We start from the raw sequence: 19,088 nt of genomic DNA, 5'->3' as shown, positions 1-19,088 counted from the left end.
CAGGAAGGCAGGTGAGCTGTTAGGAGCCAGTGGTCCCAGATTGCAAGAGGGATGTCTGACTGCCAATTTAGGCTCGATCCTTGTGTGGGATCGAGCCTAAACCAGCAGTCAGACATCCCCTGAGGGGTCCTGGATTGGAGAGGGTGCAGGCTGGGCTGAAGGACCCCCCCCCATGCATGAATTTCATGCACTGACCCTCTAGTATGTAATAATCATGGTAGTTGCTTCTATTTCTTAAACACTCATTATGTGATAATCACTTTGCTACATTCACTATATTCATTACTCTCATAGTATAGTTAACCCTTGAACAAGATGAGTTTGAACTGCACAGGTTTACTTATACACAGATTTTTTCAATAAATATTATAAATGTATTTTTTCTGTATTATGATTTTTAAAATATTTCTTTTTTCTAGTTTACTTTATTGTAAGAATACAGTATATAGTATATATAACATACAAAAATATGTGCTAATTGACTGTTTTATGTTATTGATAAGGCTTCTGATCAACAGAAGGCTATTTATAGTTAAGTTTCTTCAGAGTCAAAAGCTATATACTAGTTTTCAACTGTGCGGGGGTCAGTGCCCTTAATCCCCACATTGTCCAAGCGTCAACTGTAATCTTAAAGAGCATGTACTTTATTTTCATCATAATTTCCCAGATGAGGAAAATAAGGCTTTGAAAGAAAATAAAAAGGACACAGCAATGGTGAAGACAGAATATAAATCAACATTTGTCTTAAGTCCAGATGTTGAGCTCTTAATATTATACTACATTTGTTACCTTTCAGGAATCAAACAGAAAAATCAAATTAAGGAAAGAATTAAATGAAAATGGGCCAGGCATAATGTTATACAAACTTTCACAACAAAGATAAAAGTTAGGTTCTAAATATTGCACAAAAAAGAACATATGATGAGATACACAATTTATAGTACTAAGATAAAAATCAAACCAAATGCTACAAAAAGTAGAATCCTATCTAATAAAAGAGTAACATGCAAATTGTCCAGACCTCCACTACACTCACAAGCCATGCCCACCAGCCAATCAGGAGTGGGTATGCAAATTAACCCAAACAAGATGGCTGTGGCCACAGAGAGAGCAGGAGGCTTGGGTTTCCCCAGGCAATGGAGGAAGCCATGCTTTCTGCCTGCCCTGGCCTGCCTTGGCCTCCGTTTAAGGCTACAAAGTTTCAATTATAGAAGATAAATAAATCCCAACAAAAATGGTGGCAGCCACAGAGCTGGAGAGAGCAGAAGGCTTGAGTTGCCCCCGGCGATGGAGGAAGCCAAGTTTCCACAGCCCTGGCCTGCCTTGGCCTCCGCTTAAGGCTACAAAGCTTCAATTATAGAAGATAAATAAATCCCAGATACCAGGGCCTCTGCTTGGGTCGCCGGGGGCCGTGGCCAGCCTGCACACCACCACAGGCCCCTCACCCAGGCTGCCCCACACCTGAAGGGAACCCCCACCCTGATCCAGGACACTCTTCAGGGCAAACCAGCCAGCCCCGCCCATGCACAAGGCCTCAATCCTGTCTAATCCTATCTAATAAAAGAATAATATGCAAATTGACCATCACTCCAACACACAAGATGGCTGCCTCATGTGGTCAAAGATGACTGCCTCCATGTGGACACAAGATGGCTGCCACAAGATGGCTAGCAGGGGAGGGCAGTTGGGAGGGACCAGGCCTGCAAGGGAGGGCAGTTGGGGGCAATCAAGCCTGCAGGGCAGGGCAGTTAGGGGTGACCAGGCTGGCAGAGGAGGGAAGTTGGAGGCGACCGGGCCTACAGGGAAGGGCAGTTGGGGGGGTACCAGGCCTGCAGGGGAGGGTAGTTAGGGGCAAACAGGCTGGCAGGGGAGCAGTTAGGCATTAATCAAGCTGTCAGGGGAGTGGTTAGGGGGTGATCAGGCTGGCAGGCAGAAGAGGTTAGGGGCAATCAGGAAGGCAGGCAGGCAGAGCAGTTGGGAGCCAGCAGTCCTGGATTGTGAGAGGGATATCTGACTGCCCGTATAGGCCCAATCCTACTGTGATCAGTCCTAAACGGGCAGTCGTACATCCCTAGAGGGGTCCCAGATTGGAGAGGGTGCAGGCTGGGCTGAGGGACACTCCACCCCTGTGCACAAATTTCATGCACCGGGCCTCTAGTTATTCTAATAAAACACTAGAAATAAATGTTTCCAGGGCTCTCACTATGTTCAGTATGATATACCTCTTCAGCAATATCTTAACATAGACAAAATTATGAATATCAGATAAAGTAGTATTATTATCATTGCATATGTAACAGGATGCTAAAACTAGTCTGAATAGGACACAGAAATAAAATAGATGTGAATTCCCAAAGCTAGAGCACATATGCATAATACATATTATGCTAGTTTCAATTATCAACCAAATCAATTTAATAAATGGTTGTCAGAATGAAGAAAAAGACTTGTGGTGGTACATTTTTGGAAGATCTGTGTTAGTGTTGTCCCACATCTGCCCTTTGGGGATGGGTGGGTTGCAGGGGTGTATCTTCCTTACCTACCTACCTCTGAATTTCATCTGGTGCCTAGGAAAGGAATGGCTTTTACTCCACTTCACGAAGACAGTTGGAACAGAGAAAAGATACTGAAGAGAAATGATAGTGAAGAAAGATCAGAATGAAACCAGTCACCTCAGGAGTTGTAGGCAGCCTGTAAGCCAAAGGCTCAAAAATTAATCTAGGAGTTGTAGAGAAAAATAGTATTGGCATCCAACCATACAGGTGTTATGCACTGGTGATTTAGGGGTCTATTTGTTTATTGCCTAGAGTCCAAGAGGAAAAAGATGTCATTGGTGCTCAAGAGAAGCTAGCTAGCTTAAGAGAACATAAGAGCCTGCCCAGAGGACTTCCTTAACTAGCAGAGCACTATGACATGGACAGGGATATGTTATTCTGTTCATGTGGTCTGGGGAAACACACATTCACTATTATTGTAAATATTGATAATTAGATGTTAATCATGCCTCTCCAACTGAAAGATTCATCTCTACATGTTCCTCTCAAGAAAAAGCTTTAATCAATTAACAAGCATGTAATGAGTACCAAATAATGGACTAGGTTTCCTGAGAGTTTGTAAGAAAAAGACATGTTTCAATTCCAAATGGAGGAAATAAAAGGTCAAGAGAGTGATTCTGTGATTTACTCATGCTTTGAAGACAACTAAAGGCTCTTATAAAGAATAACTATAAGCTCAGCCAGTGTTGCTCAGTGGTTGAACATCAACTCATGCACCAAGAAGTTGCCGATATGATTCCTGGTCAGGGCACATGCCAAAGTTGGGGGATCAATTCCTGGTGAGGGGCATGCAGGAAGCAGCCAATGTTCTCTCTCATCGATATTTCCATCTCTCTCTCCCTTCCTCTCTCTAAAAAATCAACAACAATATATATATTTTTAAAAGAATAACTTTAAGCATTGGACAATATGTCTCAATTGGTGAAGCATCATCCTGTGCACCAAAAGGTCACAGGTTCAAGTCCTGTGAGAGAGAAACATTGATTGGTTGCCTTCGGTAAGTACTCTAAGTACAGTTTGAGCCTGTAACCAGGGCAGAATTTTATCCGCCAGTGCCCTAGAATGATAATTCACAGGGATTGAGATTTTTATGAAAATGTGTTTTCATCACTGCCCAATGATATATGCATGTTAGCACTGGAACTTAACTTTCTATATCACTGTCCTCTTTCAAAACACCTCTTTTTTTTTTTCAGAAGCAGATGACTGAGGTAAGTCATGGGGAAGGGTTCAGATGGGACTCAGCAAAATATCATTCTAGGGCACTGGTGGAGAAAATTCTGTTGAATGACTGGTGGAAGCTAGTTAGGCAGACTTGCTCATAGCTCAGCCTGGGGAGGAAATTTTGAAGTCCCTAACTTTTCAGTTTCTGTTTGGTCATACAAAGGCTATATTAGAACTGCCAAATTTTTACTACATGATCATATGTTATTTCAGCAGAATTCTTTTTCTAAAAAAATTTTAATTTTTTCAATTACAGTCTACATTAAACACTATCCTACATTAGTTCCAGATGTATAGCACAGTGACCAAACTATCACATACTTCACAAAGTGTTCCTCCTGATACCCCCAGAACCCAATGGGCACTACAAGTAGTAATCACATCACTGACTATATTTCCTATGCTGTAGTCACCCCTATGACTATTTTGTAATTACCAATCTTTACTTCTTAATACCTTCTTGATAGACAGAAAGGAAGAACCATTGAGACTGAAAGAGTCTGACAACAGGATAATGACTTGCCTAAAGTTATATAATTTGTAAAGGTGTTGGCAGTGATAAGAAATGTCACCAAGTGTTAGACCAGTGGGGTCAGACCGGACCTTGTCAGCAACCTCAGTACTTGAGAGTTCTGGCTAGGAAAGAATTCAGAGCCAAGATACAAACTATAAGGGAAAGTTTATTTAGGAAGTCACTGAGGTAGAAGAAGTGAATGGTAAAAGAAATGGGCTCAAACAAAATAGATCCACAGACATGGAACCTCTCACTGACACCAGAGAGGTGTTACTGGACAGGGCAGCCCCCTGAGCCAGTGGGAGAGGGCTGTCCCCAACCTAGATGCTTGTCTTCACATATAAATGAATTTATATGAGAGACATTGACTCCATTGTGAAAAGCCAATTTATTAAAGCAATTAAAACATGCACCTTTATTGAAAAAGCAAAGCAAACAAACCTATACATCTGGCTTATGAAGTGCAGTCAGATTCTCAGCTAATTTGAAGAGTGAGTTGGGTCGGGGTCTGAGGCGTTATATACACTCCTGTCCATTGGTCTCAAAATTCCTCTGCTGAATATTTTAGTACAGATTAATTCTCAAGCCCCTGCCTTTTTTTCTTTTACTTTGGTGTGGCCTTCCCAGAAATCATGAGAAGCACCTGGCAACTTTATCTTGTCAAGCCTTGAGACTGCTGGCTTCTCTGCTTAGGGAGTAAAACTGCCCTTTTTTTCATTTCCTCTTTTCCCTAACCTTTCTGCATTCTCTCATTAGGGAGATTTTTAACCATTTGCTCTCAAATGTCCTTGGTTGGGGAAGATAAAGTCTTGTTAGTTACAAGCTGGCTGCCAATTGCCCACACTGTTTGGCCTTGTTTTAACTTTCCTCTCTCATTTCCCTATTCCTCCTGTCCTGGAATACTGTAACAGAAACATGCAACAGACTGTGGATCCTCAGAGGGAAGAGGGAGGGGTAGAGCAGAGATCAACCAAAGACCTTATATAAATACTAGAGGCCGGGTGCACAAAATTCATGCACTGGCGGGGGGAGGGGTGTCCCTCAGCACAGCCTGCACCCTCTCCAATCTGGGACCCCTCGGGGGATGTCCGACTGCCGGTTTAGGCCCGATCCCCGTCAGTCGGACATCCTTCTCACAACCTGGGACTGCTGGCTCCTAACCACTTGCCTGCTTGGCTGCCTGATTGACCCTAACCACTCTGCCTGCTAGCCTAATAGCCCCCTAACCACTCCCCTGCTGGCTGATTGACACCTAACCGCTCCCCTGCTGGCATGATTAATACCTAACTGCTCTTCTGCCAGCCCAATCACCCCCAACTGCCCTCCCCTCCCCTGCAGGCCTGTGACCCCCCAACTGCCCTCCCCTGCAGGCTTGGTCCCCCCTAACTGCCCTCTCCTGCTGGCCATTTTGTGACAATGTGGGGGTGGCCATTTTGTGATGACTTGTGTGTGTGGCCATCTTGTGGTGGCCATCTTGTGATGACATGGGGGCGGCCATCTTGTGATGACATGGGAACAGCCATCTTGTGACAATGTGGGGGCAGCCATGTTGTGATGCAAGGGTGTGAGGGTCAATTTGCATATCATCTCTCTATTATATAGGATAAGCATAACCAATGGACACAGACGATAGTGGGGTGAAGTGGCGTGAAGGCCTAGGAATGGGATAGGAGTGGGGAGGAGGGGGTCAATGGGAAAAAAGGGGACATTTGCAATACTTCAAACAATAAAGGTAAAAATTAAAAAAAGAAAAGGAACAGATGAAGTTAACTTAGATTTGGATTAGCAATAATAAAGTTGGTGAAAGTGATGAATTCAGAATGCTTTTTAAAAAAATTTTTATTGTTGAAAGTATTATATATGTCCCCTTTTCCCCGCATTGCCCTCACCCCTTCTAACCCAACCTAGGCCTTCACCACCCTATTATCTGTGTTTATGGGTTATGCATATATGCATATGAGTTCATTGGTTGATCTCTTTCCCCCCGCCCCCCACCCATCCTTCTCTGCCTTCCCTCTGAGGTTTGACAATCTGTTTGACATTTCTATGTTTCTGGGTCTATTTTTGTACATCAGTTTATGTTGTTCATTAGATTACACATATGAGTGAGATCATGTGATACTTATCTTTCTCTGACTGGCTTATTTCACTTAGCACAATACTTTCTAGGTCCATCCATGCTGTAGCAAATGGAAAGAATTCTTTCTTTTTTACAGCTGCATAGTATTCCATTGTATAGATGTATCAAAGTTTTTTAATCCACTCATCTGCTTATGAGCACTTGGGAATTTCAAAATCTTAGCTATTGTAAATTGTGCTGCTATGAAAATAGGGGTGCATATATTCTTTCTGATGAGTGTTTCTGAATTCTTGGGACATGTTACTAGAAGTGGAATAACTGGGTCAACTGGTAGTACCATTTTACTTTTTGAGAAAAATTCAAATTATTTTCCATAGAGGCTGCAGCAGTTTGCATTCCCACCAACAGTGAATGAGGGTTCCCTTTTCTCCACATTCTCACCAACACTTGTTGTTTGTTAATTTGTTGCTGATAGCCATTCTAACAGATGTGAGGTGGCACCTTATTGTTGTTCTGATTTGCGTGTCTCAGATGATTAGTGACTGAGCATTTTTTCATATACCTTTTGGCCTCTATATTTCCATTTTGAAGTGTCTATTTAGGTCCTTTGCCATTTTTTAATTGGATTGTTTATCATCCTTTTGTTAAGTTATATGAGTTCCCTATACATTTTGGAGGTTAACTCCTTATTAGATGTATCACTGGCAAATATGTTCTGCCCTGGAGTGGGCTCTTTTATTATTTTTTTGATGGTTTCTTTTGCTACGCAGGAGCTTTTTATTTTGATAGTAGAGGCCCGGTGCATGAAATTCATACATGGGAGGGGGGTCCCTCAGTCTGGCCTGCACCCTCTGGCAATCCAGGACTGCTGGCTCCTAACCACTCGCCTGCCTACCTGATCGCCCCTAACTGCTTGCCTGCCTGTCTAATCTCCCCTAACTGCTCACCTGCTTGCCTGATACCCCCAACCTCCTCTGCCTCAGCCCCCGTCATGGCAGCTTTGTCCAGAAGGACGTTCGAAATGACATCTGGAAGGTCGTTCAGCTGTCTGGTATAATTAGCATGTTATGCTCTTATTATTATAGATAGTCCCATTTGTTTATTTTCTGCTTAGTTTCATTGTCCTAGGAGCTGTATCCATAAATATATAGCTATGAGAGATGTCTGAGATTTTGCTGACAATGGTTTCTTCTAGGATTTTTATGGTTTCACATCTTAATTTAAATCTTTTATCTATTTTGAGTTTATTTTTGTGTATGGTGTAAGTTGGTACCCTAATTTCATTTTTTTGCATATATCTGTCCAATTTTCCTAATAGCACTTATTGAAGAGATTGTCTTGATTCTATTGTATGCTCTTGCCTCCTTTGTCAAGTATTAATTGAGCAAATGGCTTGGGTCAATTTCTGGGTTCTCTGTTCTGTTCCACTGATCTATATGTCTGTTCTTGTGCCAGGACCAGACTGTTCTGAGTAGAGTGGCTTTGTAGTATAACTTGATATCTGGTATTATGATCCCTCTAACTTTCTTCTTCTTTCTCAATATTGCTACAGCTATTTGGGATCTTTTTTTATTTCATATAAATTTTTGGAATATTTGTTCTAGGTCTGTGAAATAAGCCACTGGTATTTTGATAAGAATTGCATTGAATCTATAGATTGCTTTGGGTAGTATGGCCATTTTAAAGATGTTGATTCTACCAATCCATGAACACCATATATTTTTCAAGTTGTGTATATCTTCCTCTATCCCTTTTTTTCAACATCGTGTAGCTTTCTGAGTACAGGTCTTTTACCTCCTTGGTGAAATTTATTCCTAAGTATCTTAATTTTTTGTTGCAATGGTAAATGGGGCTTTTTGTTTAGTTTCCCTTTTGGACAGTTCATTATGGATGTACAAAAATGTCACAGATTTCTGTGTATTAATTATATGTCCTGCTGCATTGCCTAATTCATTTATTGAATCTCATAGTTTTTTTGATGAAGTCTTTAGGGTTTTCTATGTACAGTATAATGTCATCTGCAAATAGTGACATTTTACTTCCTCCTTTGCAATTTAGATGCCTTTTATTTTTATTTTTTTCTTGTCTGATCCCTACAACTAGCACTTCTGGTACGATGTCGACCAGAAGTGATGAAAGTGGGCACCTCTGTCTTGTTCCTGCTCTTATGGGAAATAGTTTTAGTTTTTGCCAATTGAGTATGATATTGGCTGTAGGTTTGTTATATAAGGCCTTTCCTATATTGAGGCATGATTCCTCTATGCCCACTTTGCTGAGAGTTTTTATAAAAAAAATGATGTTGGACTTTGTTCAATGCTTTTTCTGCATCAATTGATATGATCGTTGTCATTTGTTTCCAGGATGTTTTTTATTTCTTCTTTGATCTCTTTGGTAACGCAATCATTTTTCAATAGCCTGTTATTTATCCTCCATGTTTGATTGTTTTTAATGTAATTGATTTCTGATTTCTTGCCATTGTGATCTGAGACTATGCTTGATATGATTTCAATCTTCTTGACTTTGTTGAGACTTAGCCTATGTCCTAACATGACGTCTATCTTTGAAAATTTTCCATGTGCACTTGAGAAGAATGTATATTCTGTAGCTTTGGGGTGAAAAGTTTTGAAGATGTCAATTAGTTCCATCTGACATAGTGAGTCATTGAGAATTGCTGTTTCCTTGTTGATTTTTTGTCTAGATTATTTATCCAATGATGTCAATGGGATATTAAAGTCTCCTACTATGATTGTGTCACTGTCAATCTCTCCCTTGATATCTTCCAGAAGTTTCTTTTTTTATGTATTTGGATGCTCCTGCATTGGGTGCATATATATTTACCAGAGTTATATCCTCTTGTTGTAATGATCACTTTAGTATTATGAAATGGCCTTCATTATCTCTTCTTATGGCTTTCACTTTGAGGTGTATTTTGTCAGATATAAGTTTTGCTACCTGAGCTTTTTTTTCCCATTTCCATTTGCCTGAAGAAAATTTTCTATCCCTTCATGTTCAGTCTGTGTTAATCTCTTGTTCTGAGGTGGATCTCTTGTAGACAGCATATATATGGGGCATGTTATTTTATACATTCAGCCACCTTAAGTCTTTTGATTAGAGCCTTTAATCCATTTATGTTTCAGGTTATTGTTGATAGGTACTTGTTTTTTTGCCATTTTTTAAATTCTTTATGCCTGTGTTACTTCCTTCTTTCTATTTCTTCATTTTACAACAGTCCCTTTAGCATTGCTGGCTTGGTGGTAATAAACTCCCTTAGCCTTGTTTTTGTCTGCAAACCTCCCGATTTCACCTTCAATTTTGAATGATAGCCTTACTGGATAGAGTATTCTTGGATTCAGTCCCTTGCTTTGCATCTTTTTGTATACTTTATTTTACTCCCTTCAGGCCTGATATGTTTCTGTTGAGAAATCAGTTGATAGTCTAATGGAGATCCCTTGTAGGTAACTTTCTGTCTCTCTCTTTCAGGCTTTAAGATTCTTTCTTTGTCTTTTACATTTGCCAGTTTAATTATGATGTGTCTTGGTGTGGGTCTTTTTGTGTTCATCTTGCTTGGGACTCTGTTCTTGGATTTCTGTGACTTTTTTCTTCCCCAAGTGTGAGAAGTTTTCTGTCATTTCTTTAAACAGGTTTTCTATTCCTTACTCGCTTTCTATTTTTCTGGCACCTCTATTATGCAGATGTTGTTTCATTTCAAGCTGTCCCAAACCTCCCTTAGATTCTCCCCTGTTTCTTAATTTTTTTTTTCCAGTTACTACTCTGCTTGGGTGTTTTTTTCTACCTTGTGTTCTAGTTTGCTGATTTGGTCCTTAGCGTCTTCTAGTCTACTGCTGAATCCTTCCATTATGTTCTTTATTGCAGCTATGTAATTCTTCATTTCCTCCTGATTATTATTCATATTGGTGATAATTCTCATTCAGCTCCTTATAATTCTCACTGAGTTGTGTGTATTTGTTATCCAGACATTTGAGCATCGTTATAACCATTACTCTGAATTATTTCTCTGACAAATTACTTGCCTCCATTTCATTTAGTTCCTTTTCTGGTGATTCTTCCTTTTCTTTCCTTGGGGTTTCTTTGTCTCCCCATTTTTTCCTGCCCCATTATAATTATTTCTATGTCTTAGATCCAACTGCTATGCCACCCAGATTTTTGGGGGCAGTGGTCCTATTATACTGGGTGACTTGTGGGACCCAGTGGTGCAATTTCTCAGATCTCCTGAGTTGGGTGTTCTGGGAAAGCCCCATACTTGAGTTACTTGGGTTCCCCTGATGTAGCTGTGTCTTGATTGTTATTTTCTGTTAATGAATGGAGTCTCCTCACAGGCTGTCTGATGATGTGACTCACCCCCGACCTCATCATGCAAACTCTTGTGGATGTACCCATGGTCCCAGCTCTTGTGGCAAGGGTAGCTCTTGTGGCAAGGGTCTCACTGGCATGCTACTCACTGTGGGGTCCCAGAGCCCAGAGCAGGGTGGTGTGCACTTTGTGGCTCTCTACAGGTGTCCTGGAGTCTATGGCCTGGGTAGCAGGGGTTCTGGAGCCTGCGGATTGGGTAGCACAACTCTAGCTGATGTGACATGACTCTGGCCAGGGTGCTGTCACTCTGTGAATCACTGCAGGAATCCAAGTGGCAGTGGCCTGGGAAGCAGGATCCCGGGGTCTGCGGCTGAAGCATAGCAACCTTGGCCAGAGAGGTGAACACTCAGAAACTCACCAATGGGGTCCATGAGCCAGCAGCCAGGGAGGCAGGAGTCCTAGGGTATGCAGGTCTGCAGTTGAGGCAGTGCAATTTTGGCCCAGAGTGACTGTGTGGTCTGGGACAGTGTCTAAGGCCATTCTAGGTGGTGGTGAGGCTGGGCTCCTAGTTGTGGCTGCTCTACCCTTCAAGATGGCATGGTTTCTTAAAGTCCTCTGCATAACCCACCCTGGGGATGTTCCCCTGATCACTTCACATCATATTCAGCTTGGTGGCCCCCATCTGCTGCCTTCTTACATTTTTCTTATATTTCTTTCTTAACCCTTCCCACCAACTTACTCTTCTTTCTTATCCAGAATGATTTTTTACTACATTTTTCTTTCTCCTAATGAAAACTTTTAGCAGAATATGTTTTTTCAAAGTAAATCTAAGGCCTGTCCAGTAGAAGGAAAGATCAGAAAATAAGTTTATTTGCAGTTTACTCTCAGCAACTAAGTGAATTGCGGTGCCTTTAATAAAAAAGATGAGGGAAGAGCAGGTGGTATTGTGGTATAATTTTTAAGTTCTTAAAGATGTGAGGTTTGAGATTTTATTAGGCCTCAAAATGCTAAAAAATTAATTGGCTATATGAACATACAATTTAGGAGAAAGACAAACACTATGATTAGAAATTTGGGAGTCCCCAAAGTATAAATATTATTTAAAATTTCTGAATAGATTAAAAATCACTAAGGGAGTGAGTGTTTACAAGAAGGAAATACAATTATAAAAAATAAAAATATTTCAAATAATTAAATTGAAAGAAAACATTTTAGGTCACAATGTTTTCTTTTTTAAAAAATATGTTTTTATTGAATTTAGAGAGAGAAAGGGAGAGAGAGAGAGAGAGAGAGAGAGAGAGAGAGAGAGAGAGAGAGAGAGAAACATCAATGAGAAAGAAACATCTATTGGCTGCCTCCTGCATGCCCCCTACTAGGGATCAAGCCCACAACCCAGGTATGTGCTCTGATTGAGAACTGAACCTTTTGGGTTCATAAGTTGACACTCAACCACTGAGCCACACTGGCAGGGCAATGTTTCCTTTTTTGAGAATAAAACTTAAGAGGAAAGAATTTGATTATGTGAGAACTATAAATTCTCAAAATATTATACTGATTATTGTTATTCTTAGGAAGAGAAGAAAAATAAGGCATAGAATATTAACATCCTGAAACTACAGCTGATCAAACAACAAAGAACACTATGGAAAATTATATAATTGAAGAAAGGTCTCACTTACATTTTATCGTGATCTGCTTCTTATTTTATGGCAAAAAGGTTTCCACAAATATCTAATTTCCCAGAAATTTAACTTTTCACCTTAATTGGGATGATCATGGAATACATTACTAATTTATTTTATAAAGAACATTTTTATAAATATAATTTTTTGCTTGTAATGCAAATAAAATTACTAGTCTTAGGTCATATTGTTGTTTCTAAAGATACAAGTAATAATTCTGTTCTATGAGGAATTTTTTGGCTTCTTTTAAGATAATCTAATTCACAAATCCCAAATAGATTCTCTCATATGAGTCAATTATATCAAAATGCCAGCAATATTGTTTGGTAGGTACCTTACTCAATGGGGTACTTGGAGGATGTTAATATTTATAATCATTGCACAATTTAATAAATAAGTCTGTATTTTGAATGTTTTATTATTTATTTCTTCTTTTAACCCTCACCCAAAGATATTTTTCCATTGATTTTTAGAGAGAGTGGAAGGGAAGGTGATAGACAGAGAGAGATACATCTATGTGAGAGAGACACATGGATTGGTTGCCTCCAGCACAAGCTTTGAACAGGGCCAGGGATCATTCCTGCAATCAAGTTATGTGCTCTTGACGGGAATCAAACCTGGGAGCCGTCAGTCCACCAGCCGATGCTCTATCTACTGGGCCAAACTGGCTAGGGCTGTAGTTCAAATGTTTTAAATAACATCTTATACTTAATAAGTAGCCACTTTACCTGGAAAGATTTAATTTAAGATACATCAAGACTTAATTGGAAAAGTCTATTTACTCTGTCTTTTCTTGGTATTTGTGGTAACTATGAAAGCGGTTTGGAGAGGGAGATGAGAGAGAGAGAGAGAGAGAGAGAGAGAGAGAGAGAGAGAGAGAGAGAGGAAGAAAGAGAGAGAGAGAGGCTTCTTTCAGGGTGGCCAGACCCAACATACAAACTTTGGATTTGTAAATAGCAGCCATTTTGTACCATTAAAACTAGGAAGCAGATAGGATGATCTATGCTTAGAGAATTACAGCTCAGGAGCAGAACTGATAATGAAGCTTTGTAGGATTTCATTGTTTCCCACAATGCTCCAGTCAGTGATTCTCTTCAAGAAGTCCAGTTGGGATGGCCAATGTCCTTTAAAAAAAGTTTCTTTTTTTCAGCTTATGTTTGGTTTTAAATTACATGCATTAGAAAGTCTTAACAAATCATCATTATCAGCATTGGGAACAGTGAAAGACACCAAGAAAGTATCTTGCTTGGAAATAGACCAATAACCAGATTTGATTCCTCTCACGCCTATTGTCAATTACCACTTGGTTGTCCTTGATAGTGTAAAGAAAAATTGCTTTATTATTGCTATTAACATTTCCCCACTATTTGAAATATTCCATGGTACTACAATTCTTTGTCACAAAGTACTTTGAAACATTATTTAAATCACATCAGCTTTATTCATCGTTACCTACTATTGAGTCAGTAGAGATGGGTGTTAGAGAAATTAAATCCAGTGTTTGAGTCTGAAGATCAAATAACACTAAAAAAATGTATTAAATTTTTGAAGGTAATTCTCAAACCAGAAAAACAAACAAAAATAAGTGGGGAACCAACTTCTTTATTTCTTAACTTATCTTCCTCATGAACCCTGTTTCCCTCATTTTTCATATACATCACTGAAAACTAGCCACCCTTTCTCTGGGTGAATTGTCCTCTTTTGCCAATCATCTGACTTTTGAAGGAAACATGTGGAAGAGTAAATGAAGAAGGGGTCAACTGAATGACCAGGCAAATAATCTCTGGTGAGTAGGGTGACACCTGTTACCGTCATGTCACCTCTAATACTTCACCTTACTAAGTTTGCTCTATAGGAGGTATTTAAGATAAGGAAGAATAAAAACTCAAAAAGGGTGGTGGCTCAGAAATCTTAGTATGATCGAAATGGACACAGATAATAGTGTGGGGAAGGCCTGGGATAGGGGTGAGCTAGAAAGGGTCAATGGGGAGAAGGTGGACATATATAATACTTTCAATAATACAGATTAAAAACCCCACAAAAACAAAAAGAAATGTGTAGTGATCATGACTATGAAAGCTGCAGCAAGTGGTGTCAAGCACTCCACTTCAGTCACACTCAATGTCCAGCCTCACTAAGCAAAGAGAAAGGAAAACCATGCTGGCTGACTTGTATCATATTCAGTGCAATGATAAGTAGGCGAAAAACATACTTCCCCTTTCTCCTTTTCCTATTACCTGACCCCTAGAGTAAATCCTTTGGGAAAGTTAGTGTAATATCTAGAATTCACAAATTGTTATTTTTTTGCTACTTTTACTACAAACAAACCATAATTCTTAAAATAGTATCCCATATTCGTCTATATTTAAATACCCATTCGCTCGCAAAATGACTGTTTAAACCAGGCATCATATTATATTTATCAGGCACCTTACTTGGCTCCATCAACAATCCTAATTTTACTACAATCAGATATATGACTTATTTTGAATCAGTATTTTGAAGATCTACTTGACAGTTAGATTTTGGATATTATAGATGATTTTCACAGGCATGCCTCAAATATGACAGCATTTTTTAATGTTGTTAGGCCTAATGAAATTTATGTTTAATATTCATGAGTCATTGAGCTGTCTCCTGGCCTCCTGATTAAATTCTTCTTTAATTGATCTAATTATCAGGATGGCTGTTAAGCATGTTTAAGTCTTCTCTTTATTTCAGCCAGTCTTTCTCACAGTAAAATATTGCATTTGGAATGTTTCTTGTGACCCTCCAGTGTCTTTTCTCTAAATTATAAAAAAATTCTTAATGCTGGATGGAAAGATTAAATGGAAGATAAAAGAGGCACTCTAAAACTAAATAATGTAAGGGATTTACATAGTTTGTACATCTTTAAAAATAAGTAGATTTCATTAAAATAAAACTAATAATCAAATTTATATCAGAACTTTTATTCTATTGTCTTAAAAAATGTGAATAAAACAGTAAGCAACAGTTGATCAAAATCAACTAACAAATTGTATTTCTTTTTTTATTTTTATTTTTTCATTTTCTTCTTTTTAAATTTCTTTATTAAGTATTACATATGTGTCCTTATCCCCCCCATTGCTCCCACCACCCCTCACTCATGCCCTCACACATTGGTGTCTGTGCCCATTGGTTAGGCTTATATGCATGTATACAAGTCCTTTGGTTGATCTCTCCCCTTTACCCCCATCCTCCCCTACATACCCTGAGGTTTGACGTTCTGATCGATGTTTCTCTGTCTCTGGATCTGTTTTTGTTCATCAGCTTATGTTGTTTGTTATTTTCCATAAATGAGAGAGATCATGTGATATTTATCTTGATCTGCCTGGCTTATTTCACTTAGCATAACACTCTCAGCTTCATCCATGTTGTTGCAAATGGTAAGAACTCCTTCTTTTTTTACCGCAGCATAGTATTCCATTGTGTAGATGTACCACAGTTTTTTAATCCACTCGTCTGCCGATGGACACTTAGGCTGTTTCCTAATCTTAGCTATGGTGAATTGTGCTGCTTTGAACATAGGGGTGCATATATCCTTTCTGATTGGTGTTTCTAGCTTCTTGGGATATATTCCTAGAAGTCGGATCACTGGGTCAAATGGGAGTTCCATTTTTAGTTTTTTGAGGAAATTCCATACTGTTCTCCACAGTGGCTGCACCAGTCTGCATTCCCACCAGCAGTGCACAAGGGTTCCTTTTTCTCTGCATCCTCTCCAGCAATTGTCATTTGTTGATTTGTTGATGATAGCCCATTCTGACAGGTGTGAGATGGTACTGCATTGTTGTTTTAATTTGCATCTTTCAGATGATTAGTGACTTTGAGCAGGTTTTCATATGTCTCTTGGCCTTCCTTCTGTCTTCTTTCGAAAAGAATCTATTTAGGTCTGTTGCACATTTTTAGATTGGGTTCTTTACCTTCCTTTTATTAAGTTGTATGAGTTCCCTTGTAAATGTTGGAGATTACACCCTTATCGGTGATATCATTGGCAAATATGTTCTCCCATGCAGTGGGCTTTCTTGTTGTTTTGTAGATGCTTCCCTTTGCTGTGCAAAAGCTTTTTATTTTGATGTAGTCCCATTTGTTTATTTTCTCTTTAGCTTCCATTGCCCTAGGAGCAGTATCAGTGAAGAAATTGCTTTGGCATATGTCTGAGATTTCGCTGCCTGTGGATTCCTCTAATATTTTTATGGTTTCCCATCTTATGTTTAAGTCCTTTATTCATTTGAGTTTATTTTTGTGTATGGTGTAAGTTGGTGGTCTAGTTTCATTTTTTGGCATGTATCTGTCCAATTTTCCCAACACCATTTATTGAAGAGACTGTCTTGACTCCATTGTATGTTCATGCCTCCTTTGTCAAATATTAATTGAGCATAGTGGTTTGGGTCAATATCTGGGTTCTCTATTCTATTCCATTGGTCTATATGTCTGTTCTTGTGCCAGTACCAGACTGTTTTGAGAACAGTGGCTTTGTAATATAGCGTGAAATCTGGTATTGAGATTCCACCTACTTTGTTCTTCTTTCTCAGGATTGCTACAGCTATTCGGGGTCTTTTTTTATTCCAGATGAATTTTTGGAAAGTTCGTTCTAGATCTGTGAAATATGCCATTGGTATTTTAATGGGGAGTGCATTGAATTTATAGATTGCTTTGGGTAGTATGGACATTTTGATGATGTTGATTCTACCAATCCATGAACATGGTATGTTCTTCCATCTGTTTATGTCTTCCTCTATCTCTTTTTGCAGTGTCCTGTAGTTTTCCGCATATAGGTCTTTTACCTCCTTAGTTAAGTTCGTTCCTAGGTATCTTAATTTTTTTGGTGCAGAGTTAAATGGGATTGCTTTTTTAGTCTCTCTTTCTGTAAGTTCATTATTGGTGTATAGAAATTCCATAGACTTCTTGGCATTAATTTTGTATCCTGCTACATTGCTGAATTCATTTTTTAAGTCTAATAATTTTTTATGGACTCTTTAGGGTTTTCTATGTATAGTATCATGTCATCTGCAAATGACAGTTTTACTTCTTTTCCAATTTGGATGCCTTTTATTTCTTCTTCTTGTCTGATCACAATGGCTAGCACTTCCAGCACTATGTCAAACAGGAGTGGTGAGAGTGGGCATCCCTGTCTTTTTCCTGTTCTTAGGGGAAATGGTTTTAGTTTTTGCCTATTGAGTCTGATGTTGCTTGTGGGTTTGTCATATATGGCTTTTATTATGTTGAAGTATGATCCTATTATTCACATCTTGCTGAGAGTTTTTATCAAGAAAGGGTGTTGGATTTTGTCAAATACTTTTTCTGCATCAATTGATATGACTATGTGATTTTTATCTCTCAGTTTGTTTATGTGATGTATCATGTTCATTGATTTGCAAATATTGTACCATCCTTGCATCCTCGGAATAAATCCTACTTGGTCATGGTATATGATCTTTCTGATGTACTGCTGGATCCTATATGCTAGAATTTTATTGAGGATTTGGCATCTATATTCATAAGGGATATTGGGCCTGTAATTCACTTTCATTGTATTGTCTTTATCTGGTTTTGGTATTAGGGTGATGCTGGCTTCATAGAAAGAGTTTGGAAGTGTTCTTTCCTCTTGAATTTTCTGGAATAGTCTGAGAAGGATAGGTTTTAGTTCTTCCTTGAATGTTTGGTAAAGCTCCCCTGTGAATCCTTCTGGCCCTGGGCTTTTGCTTGCTGGAAGCTTTTTGATGACTGCTTCAATTTCTTCCATAGTTATCAGCCTATTGAGATTTTTAGAATCTTCCTGAGTGAGTTTTGGAAGGTTGTGTTTTTCTAGGAATTTGTCCATTTCCTCCAGGTTGGCTAGTTGGTTAGAATTCTGAGTTGTTCATAGTATTTTTTTAATAATCCTTTGTATTTCTGTGGGGTCTGTTGTTATTTTGCCTCTTTCATTTCTTATTTTGTTTATTTGGGTCCACTCTCTTTGCTTCTTGATGAGCCTGGCTAGAGGTTTATCAATCTTGTTTATCCTTTCAAAGAACCAGCTCTTGGTTTCATTGATCTTTTGTATTGCTTTTTTTTTTTTTTTTTTGGTCTCTGTGTCATTAATTTCTGCTCTGATCTTTATTATTTCTTTCCTTCTGCTCACTGTGGGCTTTTCTTGTTGCTCTCTTTCTAATTCTTTGAGTTGTAGAATTAGATGTTTTATTACCATTTTTTTCTTGTTTTTTGAGGTAGGCCTGTAGAGCTATAAACTTCCCTCTCAGGACTGCTTTCATTGTGTCCCATAGCATTTGCATTGTTGTGTTTTTATTGTCATTAGTCTCCAGAATATTTTTAAACTCTTCTTTGATCTCATTGGTAACCCAATCATTGTTTAATAGCATGCTATTCAGCTTCCAAGTGTTTGAATTTTGGGGAATATTTTTATTGTAGTTTATTTCTAATATTATGTCATTGTGGTCTGAGAAAATGTTTGATATGATTTCAATCTTCTTGAATTTAGAGAGACTTTGCTTGTGACCCAATATGTGGTCTATTTTTAAAATGTTCCATGTGCACTTGAGAAGAATGTATATTCTGTGGCTTTGGGGTGAAATGTTCTGAAGATGTCAATTAGGTCCATCTGATGTAGTGAGTCATTTAGAATTGCTGTTTCTTTGCTGATTTTTTGTCTAGAGGGTTTATCCAGTGATGTCACTGGTGTATTAAAGTCCTCTACTATGATT

Source organism: Eptesicus fuscus, chromosome 8 (genome assembly GCF_027574615.1).
Source record: "Eptesicus fuscus isolate TK198812 chromosome 8, DD_ASM_mEF_20220401, whole genome shotgun sequence".
Taxonomy (NCBI): domain Eukaryota; kingdom Metazoa; phylum Chordata; class Mammalia; order Chiroptera; family Vespertilionidae; genus Eptesicus; species Eptesicus fuscus.
Note: the sequence above shows the minus strand (reverse complement) of the source record.